This window comes from Megascapheus bottae, chromosome 2, assembly GCF_031878675.1.
Source record: "Megascapheus bottae isolate mThoBot1 chromosome 2, mThoBot2.hap1, whole genome shotgun sequence".
NCBI lineage: Eukaryota > Metazoa > Chordata > Mammalia > Rodentia > Geomyidae > Megascapheus > Megascapheus bottae.
Window position 1 is genome coordinate 44,890,862 of NC_143510.1, and position 16,854 is coordinate 44,907,715.

Here is a 16,854-nt window from a genome sequence, read left to right on the forward strand (position 1 = left end):
TCCCAGGGGAGAAATCCTACCTCTAGACAACAAATTGAGGTTTATTCTTCTAATGGCGTAAGTGGATGTAACTGCTCACCAGGGTTTAACTACAATAAACTTAGGGAAGTGGAAGGGAGGTGCTTTTGTACTAAAAAAGAATACCTAGCCAGAAACCTCTTCCCCCTAGCCCCACCCTACACCTCTATTTTCAGGAATGTGTATGCAATCATGTTTTTTAAGTTTTTCTTGTGAGAGTTTTGCTAAAACTTGTAAGTTTAGACTATCTAGAGGAAAATCATATCCTCTTGTTATTGATGTTTTTAAACATTTAAGTATTTTGACCTAAACGTTAAAGAACAAAGTCAATTGTTTAACTCAAAAGGACAGAATGTAAATATTTAGGTTAGCTATGCGAAGCATCTATTTTCACAATGACAATGCTTCCTTGCAAGTGTTTGAGAAAGAGCTAGAATACAGCTCTTTGAAAAGTGTGGGAAATTCAGGATGAAATAAAAACCCAATCATAAACTTCCTTCCTCAAGTTTTGAATGTAATTTCAATGAGATTCTCTTATATTGGATGTGGATTTCATGAGCTTTTTAAGTGGTTTCATGCTACTTATCTTGGGAACTACTAATTTCATTTCAATAAAAGACATGGTTTATAGTGACATACTTAGATACAATTATTGGAAAATAAAATGTAAAAGAACACATGCCTTTCATTTTCTTCCTTTCAGTTCTTTTATTCCCATGTTCTATAGATGAAGTTCAACATTATAATCTGGCTTTCTAGTCATTCACTTTCTTGTTTGAGCTTTTTGATCATTTCTTCCTTTGTTTTGGTGCCCAGTCACTTATTTATACATTAATCATCAAATATTTGCTCACTTAATAATACATGCCTGTCTCTGAGCTAGGTACAATTATGGTTTATAAAGGTATGAGTTTTTATTTTGCCATATTTCTTTTAGACTTGGCAAAACAATTGACTTAAAGCACACCCTGAAGGTTAGAAAGTAATTGCTCTGCCCTAGCATAGTAGTGAGTGAGTGAGTGAGTGAGTGCAACTCAGTATTGTGACTGTGTTGAGAAAGCAGGTCAGGAGTGAGCAGTGACTGTAGCACACAACAACAGACTCCCCCCTGCACCAGGCACTGTTTCTGATGTTTTCCGTCCTTTGGTGCAATGCATTTGTTTTCTTTAACCAGTCCTGGGGCTTGAACTTAGGGCCTGGGCACTGTTCCTGAGCACTTTTTGCTCAAGGCTAGCACTCTATCACTTGAGCCACTGTGCCACTTCTCTATTTTTCTGTGTCTGTGGTGCCAAGGAATTGAACCCAAGGCTTCATGGATGCTAGGTAAGCACACTACCACAAGGCCAAACTCCCAATCCAGATTATAGTATAATTCTTGCAGTAACTATGCAGCTAAGTAAATCTTCCAGTATGAGCCAGCCATACCACTCCTGTCCTGTATCTGAAGGAAGGTAAATCTGCATAATAGAGACGTCTGTATACTTGGGTTAGAGTAGCACTATTCCCAGCAGCCAAGCTGTGACATCAGCCTCGGTGCCCACCAATGGATGAGTAGAAGAAGAAACTGAGGGCTAGTGCCAATGGCTGGTATTTGCCAATCCTAGCTACTCACAAGAATATGACTGAAAAGACTGAATTTCAAAGCAAGCCCGGGTGGAAAGTTTGTGAGATCCTACCTTGAAAGTAACTTGCAAAAAGCAGGCTTGGCTGGGTGCTGGTGGCTTACACCTGTCGTCCTGGCTACTCAGAAGGCTGAGATCTGAGGACTACAGTTTGAAGCCAGCCCAGGCAAGAAAGTCCATGAGACTCTTGTTTCCCATTAGCCACCAAAAAGCTGGAAATGGAGCTGTGGCTCAAGTGGTAAAGTGCTAGCCTTGAGCAGAAGTTCAGGAATAGCACCCAGACCCTGAATTCAAGCCTTAGGACTTGGGCTAAGTATGGTTCCAGTAGTAGAATGTCAGCCTAGCAAACACAAGGCCCTGAGTTCAAATCCTAGTAAGACACACACACACACACACACACACACACACGCACACACACACACTGCACATACACAAAAAATGTAAAGAAGAGAAAATTTGATTATGTATGTGCATATTCAGCATAAAGAAAGAAATTATGTGGTTTGAAAGAAAATGGATAAAACTGGGGACTCTCCTGGTAAGAAAAATGAGTCAGACACAAATTCTGTCTGCTTTCTCTCACATGTAGATTCTAGACATACACATAGATAAATATCAAATGCAAATGTTAATAAATGTCATGCACGTGACATATATTACATGGTCAGCTGTTGGGGAGGAGACCAGTAGGAGACTGAGGGAGGAGAGAGGGCGATGAGGTGAGGCTGTAAATGAAAATAGCATAACACCCACGAAAAACTGGAGAATATACAAGAGGAAGAGATAAGCAGTGGGGAATAATAAAGGGTAATAAATGGTATTGAATTTGATTAGCACAGTGTGTGTAGAGACTTCTGGAAAGTTCCATGCAGATGATGAGCTCACTCTGAGCTGCAGAAAAGCAAAGGACAGAAGGGAGCATACACCTAAAGTCACTGGGAGCTGAGACTGTTTAGGCGCTAGGTGTCACCCAGCATGTTGAGAAAGCTTGTTCAGATCTTTAATTTTTTACTTAGGATATTGTGTGTGTGTGTGTGTGTGTGTGTGTGTGTGTGTGTGTGTCCTACAACCGGAGGCAATGGGTTCACAGGCAGTGCTTCACTTACGTGCACGAACATTCAATGTATCTGGCCTTTCCAGGTCTCAGGTTCCTTATCTGTTGAAGGAGTATCCTTCCTTCCCCTCCCACCCTCCCTCCCTCCCTCCCTCTCTCCCTCCCTTCCTTGTCTTCTTCCTTCCTCCCTTCCCTCCTCTCCCCCTCCCTCCTTGCTTTCTTCCTTTCTTGTGCTGGCACAATGCCTGGGTAATGTGCCTTAGCTTTTTTGCTCAACACTCTACCACTTGAGCCACAACTCTGTTACCAGCTTTTCTGGTGGTTAATTGGAGATAAGTGTCTCACAGACTTTTAATTGTGATTTTCAGATCTCAGCCAGGTTAGTGTGCCTTGCTTCAAAGGAACATATTCTTGAGCCAACTAAGAAGTTACAGTAATGATGTGAATCCATGACATAGCCTCATAGCCCATGCAGAACTCTTGAGTAGAAGCATTTTCTAACTGGGGTAGTGTTTATAGAATTCAACTGCGGCCTGTTCCCTTACCTACAGCCAAGTAATCTGTATAGGAATTCTTCCCCTCCCCCTGGCAAGGTACCATTTTTTTTTTTTCCTTCCCAATAAATCTTGTTTCTTAGAATTCTTTTGCAAGGCACTTCCTTTTGTTGAATTCTTGAGTTTGTCTTGATCCGGGGAACTAGCTAATAGGGGTAATAGTCATTTATTAAAATGATCTCCAGGTTTTAGGAGAATAGGGATCTCTTTTTTTCTTTAATTTTTATTATCTTAAGTGGTTGTACAAAGGGAGTTCAATTCAACATGCCAGCTGGTGAACACAATGCATCGTGATGGCTGTCACTCTTTCTATTATTCTGCCTAATCTCTCCTGACTGGCAACCTCTTCTGATTCTTTGTCAGGAATTAAAATTCCCTCCTGCCAGCCCTCCCCCCATCCCCCAAAAACTCATCCCTAAACACTTTCAATTAACTGTGTCTCACTGTTCTGTAATTCTAGCCTGCAAAATAAGCTCTCCTAAATATATCATCTGATGACTACTCCAGCCAACTATGCTTTTAATTTCTCACATCTTAGGTTATTTGAAGACGTTTATATTTACCTAATCCACCCCTCACACTGCCCCCAGCAGCCCCTGGGGGAAGGCAGGAGGTGGCGGGGGAGGGGGGGCTGTGCACATGCTTAGCCTGCATTGGCTGGGAGGGACAAGGTTAATTTCCTTGTTTTGACACAACTGCTACACTTTTTTTTTGTCAGCCACACATCCTTTCCTTTGATATGCTCTTATTTGAATTGATGCTGCTATTGATAATCTAAGGTGGGTAGTTTTATTTGCCTCTTTTTGTTGTTGTTGTTGTTGGTTGTGGGACTTGAACTCTGGGTCTGGACGCTGTCCCTGAGCTCTTCAGCTCAAGGCTTGCACTACTCCTTGAACCACAGCGCCACTTCTGGTGTTCTGGTGGTTAATTGAGATGAGTCTCAGGGCCCTGAACCATGATCCTTAGATCTCAGTCTCCTGAGTAGCTAGGATTACAGGCGTGAGCTACCGGTGCCCAGCTTGCCTCTGTTTTTTTTTTTTCTTCTTCCCTTTCTGTTCTCCATAAAGAGTAAAGTAACATAAGACAAATCTTTAGGTTTTGAGATTGTGGATTTAAAAAGTATAATTAGTATTTTTTCCTCACAGTTGGGGGTTAGAGGACAGAGAACAAAACTACTATCAAACTGTAGTACATGTTTCCAAATGCCAGTATAATTTTCATCTTGTTTATGCCATTCTTGAAGCTCTATTACTAGTATTCTAAGCTAAAATGTACCTTCCTTCTTCTCCTAAAAATCTTGGATACAAATCCTTGGTGCATAGCTTCATTTAACGTTTCTAAGACACTACTAAACAAACATCATGGGAGGCTATTATTGTAGCTTAAGATCCTGCTCTGGGCCTCAATAAACCAAGCTAAATGTCAAAATGGCCTGAGCCATACTCAAGCTACATATTGCCGCACTGAAAATAAGTTATCATTTGACCTTCCTGAGACAGGAGGGAGAGTTAACAGCTAAATTTCCCTAAGAGGCTACTTTCAGTTGTACAATAATGAAGTTCCTCTGCTTTCATTCACACCCAGGGTTAACTAGTTCATTGTCTTTCTATTGGTCTTTCTCTGTCCTTACCTTGCAAGAAAAGTAACTGAAATGTATGACCAATCTATTTTTATTTCTATTCCCTCCTCTCCCCCATTTCAGGTCCTTGTTCCCCCCTACCCCATGGGGCTTGAATGCTGTCCCTGAGCTCTTCAGCTTAAGGCTACCACCCTACCCCTTGAGCCACAGCGCCACTTTCAGTTTTCTGGTGGTTAATTGGCGATAAGATTCCCACAGACTTTAGTGCCCGGGCTGGCTTTGAACCATGATCCTCAGATCTTAGCTTCCTGAGTAGCTAGGATTACAGGTGAAATCCCCTGTGCCCTGCACTAGGTCCTTGTTCTTACTAGGGAGATACTCTACTCTTTAGGCCATGCTTCTAGTCCTTTCTGCTTTACATAATTTTTGGATAGTCTTGAGATTTTGATGGGCACTAGTGTCATACCATTTACTACCTATTTCTTTCTGTCCTGGGATTACAGCAATGAGTGTATGACCCATGCTTGGTTACTAATTGTCATAGGGCTTCTCACTAACTCTTTGTCTGACCTAGCCTCAAACTACAGTTCTCCCAATCTGCCTCCAGGGAGTTGGGATTACAAGCATATACCACTTGTGTGTCACTCATTTTTGGTTTTCTTCGGCCCTTGTCTGTCTATAAAATCACCTTCTTTTACTCAGAACATTGGAATATGTGATAGAATGGAGGGTTCATATTTACTTAGTCCAATCAAAGCTCCAGAGGAATCTAGATTCTAGAATTGAGCCAATTAAAATCATTGAGCCAAATGGGTGCCGTTTTGTCTTATATAACACTTTCAGGGCAACACAGACATTAGATGAATAAGGATGGATTAGGCCACCTTTGTTGCTGAAGAATATTTAGTTTGTTATATTTTTCTTATTTTCTTTTGGGGGGCCAACCCTGGGGTTCGGAACTGTCCTTGAGCTTTCCCCCCCCCCCTCCCCGCTCAAGGCTTGCTCTCTACCACTTGAGGCACAGCTCCATTTCCAGCTTTCTTGGTGGTTCATGGAGAAAAGAGTCTCGTGGATGTTTCTACCTGGGCTGGTTTTGAACCCCAACCCTTAGCTCTCAGCCTCCTGAGTAATCAGGATTATATGTGTGAGCCATTAGGGTTCATCAACGGGCTTTAATTGTGCTTCCATATCTGATCCTTCTTCCCCCATTTTGATTTGCGATGTTCTTCAAACAGCCTCTATCCAATGGTTCCTCAGCCTCTAGGTTGAAAACTCCTTGATTCCTTTATAGCTTGTAAATTCTTGTCAGCACTCTGATAATAAGAAGGCACCTAGATCCAGTACCTCCTTAGATGGTATTCCTCAGAGTAATGAGGCTGGGCAGAGCTCCATGTCTGCGTGTGTTTGTCCCAGCTTTCTGTTGCAGAGTTTGAGATGGAAGTCTAGTAAATGCAAGAATTGAACTACTTCCCCTTACTCTTGGTGGAGCTGAGGCTGGAGCGCTCCAGACAAGTCGAACATAGGGTGTTCATAGGCTGGGAAACAGAGGCAGGGCCCCGGAGCTCAAGCTGAACTAGGCTGTCAGGTGCTAGTGGAAAGGTTGCAAGAATTTAATAATAATTATCATAATATTATCCACAGATCTATGTAAGAGGCTAGGACAGGCAGAACCTGTATAGGGAACTGCTGCTGTTATGATCTATAGATCCCATGGGATCTTCCCTGATATGAATATTCCCAAAACACAAGTATGCAGATGAGTGGGGCAGTAGAGCCCACAGGTCTTCTTGCAGGAACCTCAGCAAGATCTCTATGCACTGAGAGGAGATAAAGAGTTTGATAGGCCCTCTGGGGCCTGGTAGCTCATGCCTGTAATCCTAGCTACACAGAAGTCTGAGATCTGAACACTGGGGTTCAAAGCCAGGCCAGGAAAGTCCATAGGACTTTTTTTTTTTTTTTTTTTCTTTTGAACTCTGGGCCTGGGCACTGTCCCTGAGCTTTTCAGCTCAAGGCTAGCACTCTACCACTTGAGCTACAGTGCCACTTCTGGTTAGTTGGAGATAGGAGTCTCACAGGGACTTTCATGCCCTGGCTGGCTTTGATCCTCAGATCTCAGCCTCCCGAGTCGCTAGGATTACAGGCATGAGGCACTGGTGCCTGGCTCCATGAGACTTCTATCTCCAATTAATCACTAGAAAACCAGAAGTGGAGCTGTGGTTCAAGTGGTAGAGTCCCAGCCTTGCGTGAAAAAGCCAGGACAGAGAATGAGGCCCTGAGTTCAGGTTCAAGTAGTGGCATGCATATGTGAGCACAGATACACATGCGTACACACATGCACACACAGTGATAAGTTTTGAGTAGCTTCTTACTCATGGGGCGCCATTCCTCCTCCCGGGAGCCTTCATTTCTCTTTCTGCCAGGATCCTTAGCCTCTCTCCCGTCTGACGCCCTCCAGGCTTTCTGTCCAAATCTGTTCTGGCAGTCATTTCTGTGGGGACAGGACAATGCCCAACTTGTTAAATGCTGTAGTGCTAACATAACTACTCCTAGCCTCTGGCAACAGAGATGCCAAAAGCATGTTTAACAAATAATGTATGGAACATTAGCAAGTGCTGATGGTCTTAGGCAATTTTAAGAGAGATCATTTTGCACTTAGTAATGTCAGCCTTCCTATGGGTGTGTGTGTGTGTGTGTGTGTGTGTGTGTGTGTGTGTGTGTGTGTGTGTGTGGTGACAGTAGAGCACACATCTTTGGTGGACACATACAGGAAAATTGACAAGTGCAGAAAAAAGAAATACATGGATTTGTGTTGGCTGATTTAGGAAATGGTTCTGCTGTTTAGTTTAGTCTACAATTCAGGAGTAGAAATTGATGTAGAACTCAGCACCTCCAAAGCACATGACAAAGACCAATTAAATATTGTGTGTGTGTGTGTGTGTGTGTGTGTGTTCACAAAGCATACTATTAGTCTGTTTCTCGTTTCTTGATGATCTAGAGACTAAAGGAAACTTGGAAAGGCACCTCCTGGTATTTTTAGAAGTGGTGATCTGGAGCCACTCTGCTGACTCCTTGAGAGTGATGGCAGTGTTCAGGGCATGTTGTATCTTTGTGGAACCTGTGATATATTACTGCCTGCTTGGCCCACTGTCTGGTAAGGAATTCAGCAGATCAAGTGTCAGGTCATGGCAGAGACTTATTCTGAAACAATCCTCAGCCAAGTTGAAACAACCTTAAACATCTAAGTTTGCCAAAAGCACTGCTCACAGGGCCTCCCTCACCCCAGAGTTGCTTTCCTACACTTCCTGAAGGTGTTTCCACAGGAATGAGTCCTTAGTATTAGGCTGACACCTGACTGGGGGACTTCATGTGAAGTGGGGTGGCCTACCTGTCACCCTTCTTAACTTAGTGTATTTAAAAGAGAAGAAAGGTGCTTGGTCACTCCTGGGTGATTCCTGCCTGTAAGCCTAGCTACTTAGGAGACAGAGATCTGAGAATTTAGCTACAAAGCCAACGCAGGCAAGAAAGTCTGTGAGACTTTTATCTACAATTCTCCAACCCCCCAAAACCCAGAAGTGGAACTGTGATGGCTCAAGTGGTAAAGTTTCAGTCTTGAGTGAAAAAGTGAAGGGACAGTGCCCCACTACTGGTTTAAAAAAAAAAGAGCTAGGTGCTGGTGGCTCATGCCTATCATTTTAGCTACTTAGGAGTCTGAGATCTGAGGATCATGGTTCAAAGCCAGCCTGGGCATGAGACTTTTATCTCCAACTGACCATCAGAAAACCAGAAGTAGTACTGTGGCTCAAAATGATAGAACGCTAGCCTTGAGCTGAAGAGCTCAAGGACAGCACCCAGGCCCAGAGGTTAACCCCCATCACTGAAAACCAAAAAGAAAGTAAGAAAGAAAAGAAAAGAAAAAGTAAAAAAAAGAGATGCAGAAGAATTCTTTTTGATCTTTGACTGTATAACTCGTAAAACCTTTTCTATTTTTTTTTCCACTGTTGGTTGTAGGGCCTGAACTCAAGGCCTGGGTGCTGTCTCTCAGTACTGTCCCTGAGCTCTTTTTTTCCCCCACTCTGGGCCTTATTTTATTTCACTTAATATAATTTTCCACATATATTAATTTCTTTACAAACAGTACAATCTCATTCTTTCTGATGGAAACATAGAATTCCATTTTGTGTATATATATATATATCACATTACCTTGATCCATTTATCCACTGAGGGGCATCTGGGTTGATTCCATATCTTGGCTAATGAAGGATTTTTTTGTTACCTGGTTTGTATTATTAATAAAATGTTCTTTTTAAATCTTTTAGTAATTGTCTGATGAGTTGCCTTTTGTTGTTGTTGTTGTTGGTCATGGGGCTGGGCTCTGTCCCCTGAGCTCCTTCACTCAAGGCTAGTGCTTTACCACCTTGAGCCACAGTTCCACTTCTGGATTTTAGTGGTTAACTGGACATCAGAGTCTCATAGAGACTATTTACTGAAGCCAATCGATTTCAAACTGTGATCCTCAGACCTCAGCTTCCCGAGTAGCTAGGACTATAGGCATGAGGCACTGGCGTCTGGCATGAGTGACCATTTAACAAAGCAATTTATGAACACGATGAAGCTTCATCAGTGTCACCCCTCCTGACTTACCCCATCCCTTACTTTTATTAATTTTGTAGTATTTATATTGAGTTCTTGATTGTATTCTCTCCCCCTTTTCCTCTTCGTTCGGCTACCCCTCTCCCCTTGGCCTTACCTTCCTCCCTTGCACATAAAACTTCTATCTTACAGATAAAGTATAAAGTACTGTACAAATTAAACTGTGCTTAACAAGTGTTCAAGTCAACTGGGATTATGAAACCATTGTATGACATTCTCCAAAATGTAGCTAGTTTGGTTTTTAATGAAAAATATGATATGTTGATCCTGATAAATGAAACTTCCCATTGGTGTTTTTCTTTCTCAAGTGGAGGAACCTGGAAAAGAAAGACTATTTTTGGTTTGAGATTAGATTTACTTTAGGCATATTTGTTGATTTTGGGATGAGTTGCCAGTCCCTGAGGGGAGAGGGAAGTTCTAGAGTCCGGAGGATGGAGCTTTTGATCCTGTGTTTTGAGCCATCAAGACGAACACCCTGGGGTGAGGCTCTGATCTTTTGGCTGGTGGGTTTCCTTATCTGAAAATCAGGTATAATGTATCTGCCTTATGCCTGCTGAGCCACAATAAGTTTAACATCTGTATTCAACTTGATTTTTTTTGTTACTATTATTGGTGGTACTGGGGTTTGAACTCAGGGCCTCATGCTAGCTAGGTAAACACTTTTACCACTTGAGCCCCATCTCAGCACTTTTTACTCTGGTAACTCTTCTAATAGGCTTCATATTTATATCCAGGCCAGCAGAGACCATGATTCTTTGATTATGTTCTCTCATAGCTGAGATAACCACGCAGACCTCAGCTTTCATGGATTGAAATGGTCATATGAAGTTTTTGCCACGGTTGGCCTCAAATCTCAATCCTCCTGATTTCCACATCGTGAGGAATAGGATTTTAAGTGTGAGCTTCTGTACTTGTCTGGATTTCAATTTATTTTAACTTACACATCTATACAAAGAAAGCTAGGTTTGTATCAGACAACAAGAATTTTGGACCTGCTCTGCTCTGTGTGTGTGTGTGTGTGTGTGTGTGTGTGTGTGTGTGTGTGTGTGTGTGTGTACCTGCGTGCCAGTTCTGGGGCTAGAACTCAGGACCTCTCCGTTTCCCTTGGCTTTTATGCTCAAGGCTGGTGCTCTACCACTTGAGCCACAGCTACACTTTTGGCCTTTCAGTGGTTAATTGGCAATAAAGCTCATGGACTTTACTGCCCAGGCTGGCTTTTAACCTCTATCCTCAGATCTTAGCCTCTTGAGTATTAGGGGTTACAGGTGTGAGTTACCAGCACCCAGTGCTTTCTACCACAGTTGAGACTTCATATCACCCTTATCAGAGTGAGATGCTTGATTTTGTACTACAGTCTTCAGAACTATGAGGCAAAGTAAATCTTTTTTCTTTTTCTTTTGCCCTTTGCAGGGACTGAACTCAGGGTCTGAAGCATTGTCCTTGGGTTTTTCTCAAGGATAGAGCTCTACCACTTGAGCCATAGCACCACTTCTGGCTTTTTTTCTATGTATGTGGCACCAAGGAATCGAACCCAGGTCTTTGTGTATGCTAGGCAAGCACTCTTACCACTAGAAACTCTTTTTCTTTATATATCATCCAGTGTTTGGTATTCTGTTATAGTGCCTCCACATAGAATAAGACACAGAGTTTCTGCCTCATTTCTGCTTCCTGTGTCTTCATGTCCTAATTTCCTCCTGGAATCTTTGCTGCAATGGAATATGGGAAGTATAGTTGTTGTTTTGCACCCTCTCCAACGAGAATGAATGATTGAACAAACCAGTCCACAGTCCCATCACTAAAATGGAGCATATTGGGGGAATTAGATAGTATTTCCTAAGTATAAGCTATATTTGGTGTTTGGCAGACATTAAAATTTCAAGAGTTATAGCTATTATGTGGTAATTATGAAGTAGTTACTTAAAATATGCCATTTATCACAGTCTTATCTCTTTCACCAAAATAATTGGATGATAAGGATGACCTTTTCCCAGACAATAATATAGAAGCATCCACCATTTGCTATTACAAAACATATTTTTAAATTCTTAATTTATAATTTTCTTTAAGTAGTTATATAAAAGGATTTCAATTCAGCATGTCAATTTGTGGGTACAGTGTGTGCTGGTCAATGTCACGCTTTTCAATTATTCTCCTCCACCTCTCCTGACACCTCAAGTTACCTGGTTCCATTTTTATATATGTATGTTGAATATTATGACTGAATTCAGCCATCCTTCCTCTCTTAATTCATCTGTCATTCCCCGTGACCTTTCTGCTCCTGACCACACATCAGAACTTACGTTTTCTTCAATGGAGGCTTAAGCACGTGATCACACAGACTGAGACACAAGGCAGTGTTAAGCATCTAAGATCTTTTAACCTCCTTTAAAAACCAGCATTCTATTTTAACACAGAGATAGGTCCATTGGAGGATTGTAGATTGTGGAGAGGCACGGTGAGACTTTCTGTTCGTGAGTGAATGGAATAAAGGACAGTCTAGGAGGATTACAGGCTAAGTGTGCTAGTTATAATAGCAGGCTGTGTGTAGTAATAATTTAGACAAGCAATGATAAAATCTTGTACCACTGGGGTAGAAGCTCTAGAAAAGACAGCAAAGTCTGAGAGGGAATCTTTGGAAAGACATGAGGGTTACTACCCCAGAGTCCAATCCAGAAAATTTAGGGGATAATAAAATAACTTCGTGGAAGTCAGGAGCCATCAGCTCACACCTGTAACCCTAGCTACTCAGGAGGCCAAGAGCTGAGGATCATGATTTAAAGCCAGCCCAGCCAAGAAAGTCGGTGAGACTCTTATCTTCAACTAACCACCAAAAGTCAGAAGTAAAGGTTTGGCTCAAGAGGTAGAGTATCAATACTGAGCAAATAAAACCTTGGGGACAGTGCCCAGGCCCTGTGTTCAATACCTGATACTTGTACAAAATAAATAAAATATAAATTTATGTTTTGTTAACATGGACAGAATGTCTTCAGATAGCTTGGATAGTTACCATGTGGTATGATTTAGAACCCTGATTCTGATTCATATAATTAAGCGAGAAGAAAGGAAGATGATGTCATGTTTTGTTGGTTTACAGTGATGAAGGAAGCAAATGTTATATAAGATTGTGTTTATGAACTGAGTCCAAAGGTATTCAACAGTGATTTATTAGATGAGTATAAAAGACTTTTCAATGTATAGACTGTTCTGTTATGTAATAGCAACCAAAATTTTGGTGAATTGCTTTGTATTACACGACTGGTCATTCTAATGACTTAGACATTTTACTTAGACTATCTTACATAAGATTTGTTGTTACAGAAGCCTCATGTCTATGTGCAGAGAAAGGCTTGACTGTACCTACTGAAGATAGTTCCACAACCAAGGATCAGTGACTCCCCCTGCATCTGGAATCCTAGCTACTTAGGGGGCTGAGATCTGAGGATGGCAGTTCAAATCCATCCCAGGCAGGAAAGTCCATGTGACATTTCTTTTAAATTAAGCACATATACAAAATAAGCCCAAGTAGAGCTTCAGCTCAAGTGGTAGACCAAAAAAGCATAGGCCCTGAGTTCACATCCCAGGACTAGTACAAAAAAAAGAAAAAAGAAAAAAAAAAGATAATCTTGCTATACTCCCATTAAATTAATCTGTTTGGATTTTCACTAAAGGATAAGAACCCTATTATGGCTCCTGTCTAAAGGAATCTGTTCTAAATATAACAGATGCTATGCCCTATTTTAAAATCAATGACATCTGAAGTAAATTACAGGACACTACGAAACACTGGGCAAGAATATCAGGTTGAATGAAAAGAAGCTGCTCAGGTCTCTGGGAAAAGAGCTGTCAGCTCTCTTACCCAGTCACTGGGGACAAATGTCAGCAATGTCAGTATCATTACAGGTAAAAGGTCAGTCACATTCTAACTTCCTTAGTCTTTAGTATTTCCTGTGAAGGCTAAAATTATACTGGGAGAAAGTCAGCTGAGTTCAGAGGCTGGTAGAATCAATTTCATCCCAGGAGGAGGAAAATGACTTTGTTCCTGCAGGGATTAGTGGTGGAATATTAAAAACAAAAAAGAAAGCATGTAAACAAAGTGTTTGATTCAATTATAAAAGGCAGGTAGATAGACCCCACCCCCATCTCAGTCTATTCTTTTTTTTTTCAAGTTATGTATAGTGATGCATGCCTGTCATTCCAGCTAAGAGGTAGGCTTTAATAGGAAGAGGACACTTTAGGCCAGCCTTGGTATAAATGCAAATCTCTATTGGAAAAATAAATTAAAGCATAAGGCCTTGAATTCAAACTTTAGTACCATTTCAACCTGAGAGGATTTGGTGCTATTAAGATGTTCTTGGTTCTTTTATTTCTACCCTTGGTCAATTAAGTTAATTTCTGACTTTTCAGTCTTCATTGAATCTAGTGAAAAAGCAAATATCAGAACAATTACATCTTCTGAAAGAGGATGATGTGTGATGGTTGCAATGTTCAGAAATCTAATTCCTAGCATAATGTGTCTGAATTTGGATAATTGTTATTATTATTATTATTCATGGGAAGTGAACTCAGGGCCTGGGCTCTTTTGCTCAAGGCTAGTACTCTACCACAGTCACTTCTTGTTTTCTGGTGGTTATTTTTGGAGACACGAGTCTCATGGACTTTTCTGGTTAAGCTGGCTTTGAACTACCATCTTTACATCTCAGACTCCTGAGTAGCTAGGATTATAGGTACCTGGCACAGTTTGCTTTTTTTTTTTTTTGGCCTTCTACTCTTTTTTTTCATCTATTTTTTATTGTAATTAATTGAAGGGTTATATTATATTCGCCAGATAGAAGGTGCATTAATTCACATACATTGATACCCTTTTTTATGTCTTGGTCTCTGTTTGCTTTTTGTTGTTGTTGTCTGGCCAACTCAGATATTCAAGATTTCTTTTCAGGATACAATCATGTTTCTTCAGATTTCCATACTTAGTCTGGACTAAATGGTTTCCTCATGAAATAAGTCCATGGACTTTTAGAATCTTAGTGAAAATGTACCCACAAGCCCCCGTAGCAGAAAGAAAAAGATAGTGAGCACAGTGGACTCAACAAGAACCAGGTAATATAATACTTTTGGGGAGTCCTAGAGTTTTGCCTCAGAGCCACTGATTACAGTGAAACCATTACAAACAGAATTCTATGAACCAGGCGCTGGTGGCTCATGTCTGTCATTCTGGCTACTCAGGAGGCAGAGATCTGAGGATGGCAGCTTGAAAACAGCCTGGGCAGAAAAGTCCATGAGATGTTTGTCTATCTCTAATTAACCACCAAAAAGTTGGAAGATGAGTTGTGGCTCAAGTGGTAGAGTGCTAGCCTTGAGCAAAAAAGTGACGAGACAGGGCCCAGGCTCTGAGTTCAGACTCTAGTACCAGCACACTCACAAGTACATGCACACAGTCTCACATTCCTTAGACCAATTGAATTTAGTAGAGTTTGCTTGAACAAACAAATACAAAACAAAAAAGAATTCTGAGACCAGAGCAGATTCTGAGCCAACTACATGATCAGAGGGCATATATAGAAAAATGGAAGTGAAGCACAGAAAAAAAGTCAGTTGGCTAGAGCTTAGCCAGTCAGTTAATTACAACTTAACTAGTTAATTGGTAGCTAATTGGCTACGGGACTTGCAAGCAAACCAATCAAAGCTCAGTTCCTATGACTAAACTCTATCAAAGGTTTGATCGGTTGAGATTACTACTTGCAAAATGGCTCCTTACAATTTTATTTAACACTGCTATAGAGGTGATGTGATTAGAAAGTCTAGCAATAGAAAGCTACTGCATCAACAAGGTGCTATGCATGGGGTTGTTACCCAAAGTAATATCCTTCAAAACAGAAGGAGGGGAGGATCCAGTGCCTCCAAGGTTTGGCAAAAGCAAGCAGGATGGGAAAGAGCTTGGACTTTTCCACTGAAAGGCAGAGTGGGATTCTGAGGAGGTGGGTGGTGCTAGGAAGTGGTGCTGGATAGGGAGTTAGAGACCGCCTTGGCTGGGAAAGGCTGCATTGATTTTTCTCAGCTTCCCTGGGGCATCCATGGAGGACTGCATTACAGAGAGATAGCTCAGCTGTGGTTAGAGAATGGCTATGAGGGGGGCCAGAAGAGAAGGGGAGAAATGAGTGTTTCCAGTGACTGGCAAAATGTGTGATTTGGTTAGTATATTAATGATCAACCAAGGATACCAGAATCAACAGATGCTCAAGTCCTTACATGAGATGCCAGTTATTTGCATAAAGCCTATATACCTTATAACATCGCTTATTTATTGTGTCAGTCCTGGGGGTTGAACTCAGGACTTGGCACTCTCCCTTAGCTTTTATTTAGTTAGTAGTTGTTGTTCATGGCTAGTACTCTGTCATGTGAGCCCGAGGTCCACTCCTGGCTTTCAGGTGATTCATTGGAGATAACAGTTTCATGGACTTCCCTTCATGGGCTGGCTTCACACTGTGATCCTTGGTTCCTAGCCTCTGGAATAGGTAGATTATAGGTATGAACCACTGGTGCCTGGGTCATTTGTTGATTTCTTAATATCCTAAATTACAGACTATATTACTTTTGCTTTCATTCAGTTTCTTTCCTTAGTCTTATTTCTGTAAAAATTGGATGACATATCAAGGGAAACAGCAGACCCATGATGAGATTCTATGTAGTATTTATCTGGACTTTGATATGACCTTTTGTAAGACTCTACTTATTTATTTTGAAGCCATTATTTCTCATTTTTAAACCATGTTCAATTTCAGAATCTCTGCCTGTAAGTAGAGGAGGTCAGATGTGAATGTGGCAGATTCTAGGCTCAGGTAGTGGTTGCTTCTTTTTTTCCTCCTCCTCCTCCTCCCTCTCCCTCTCCCTCTCCCTCTTCCTCTCCCTGTTCTCCTTCTCCTTCTCCTTCTCCTTCTTCTTCTTCTTGTTTTTCTTCTTCGTCGTTTCTTCAGGTACTAGGGCTTGAATCCAGGGCTTCATACTCTTGCTTGTTTGGCTTTTTCACTCAGGCTGGTGCTTTAATGCTTGAGCCATACCTCTACTTTTTATGGTTAGAGATAAGAATCTCATGGACATTCCTTCATTAGATAGGCTTTGAACCAGGATTCTCAGATTTCAGCCTCCTGAGTAGCTAAGATTATACGGATGAGCCACTGGCACCTAGACCACTTATGCATTATTTTTTAAATATAAAATTATGTGTACATGATGAGCAAGTACATTTTTAAAAAGATGAATGATTGTTAGAGCCAGAAATTATTTTAAGGGCTATTGGATTTAGGGGTTTCCTACCTTTCATATGCAGCAGCAGAATCTCTTGGACTTTGTAACAACAACAACAGAAAACAAAACATA

At 41.3% G+C, this 16,854-nt stretch overlaps 1 long non-coding RNA gene across 1 annotated transcript in view; it reads right to left on the reverse strand.

The window, feature by feature from the left end:
* The window catches only part of LOC150066735 (uncharacterized), a 58,427-nt gene that overhangs the window by 21,736 nt on the left and 19,837 nt on the right, over window positions 1-16,854 (reverse strand). The window contains exon 2 of the long non-coding RNA XR_016539278.1: window positions 7,197-7,315. This is a non-coding gene — a long non-coding RNA (uncharacterized LOC150066735). The remainder of the gene's footprint in view (window positions 1-7,196; window positions 7,316-16,854) is intronic.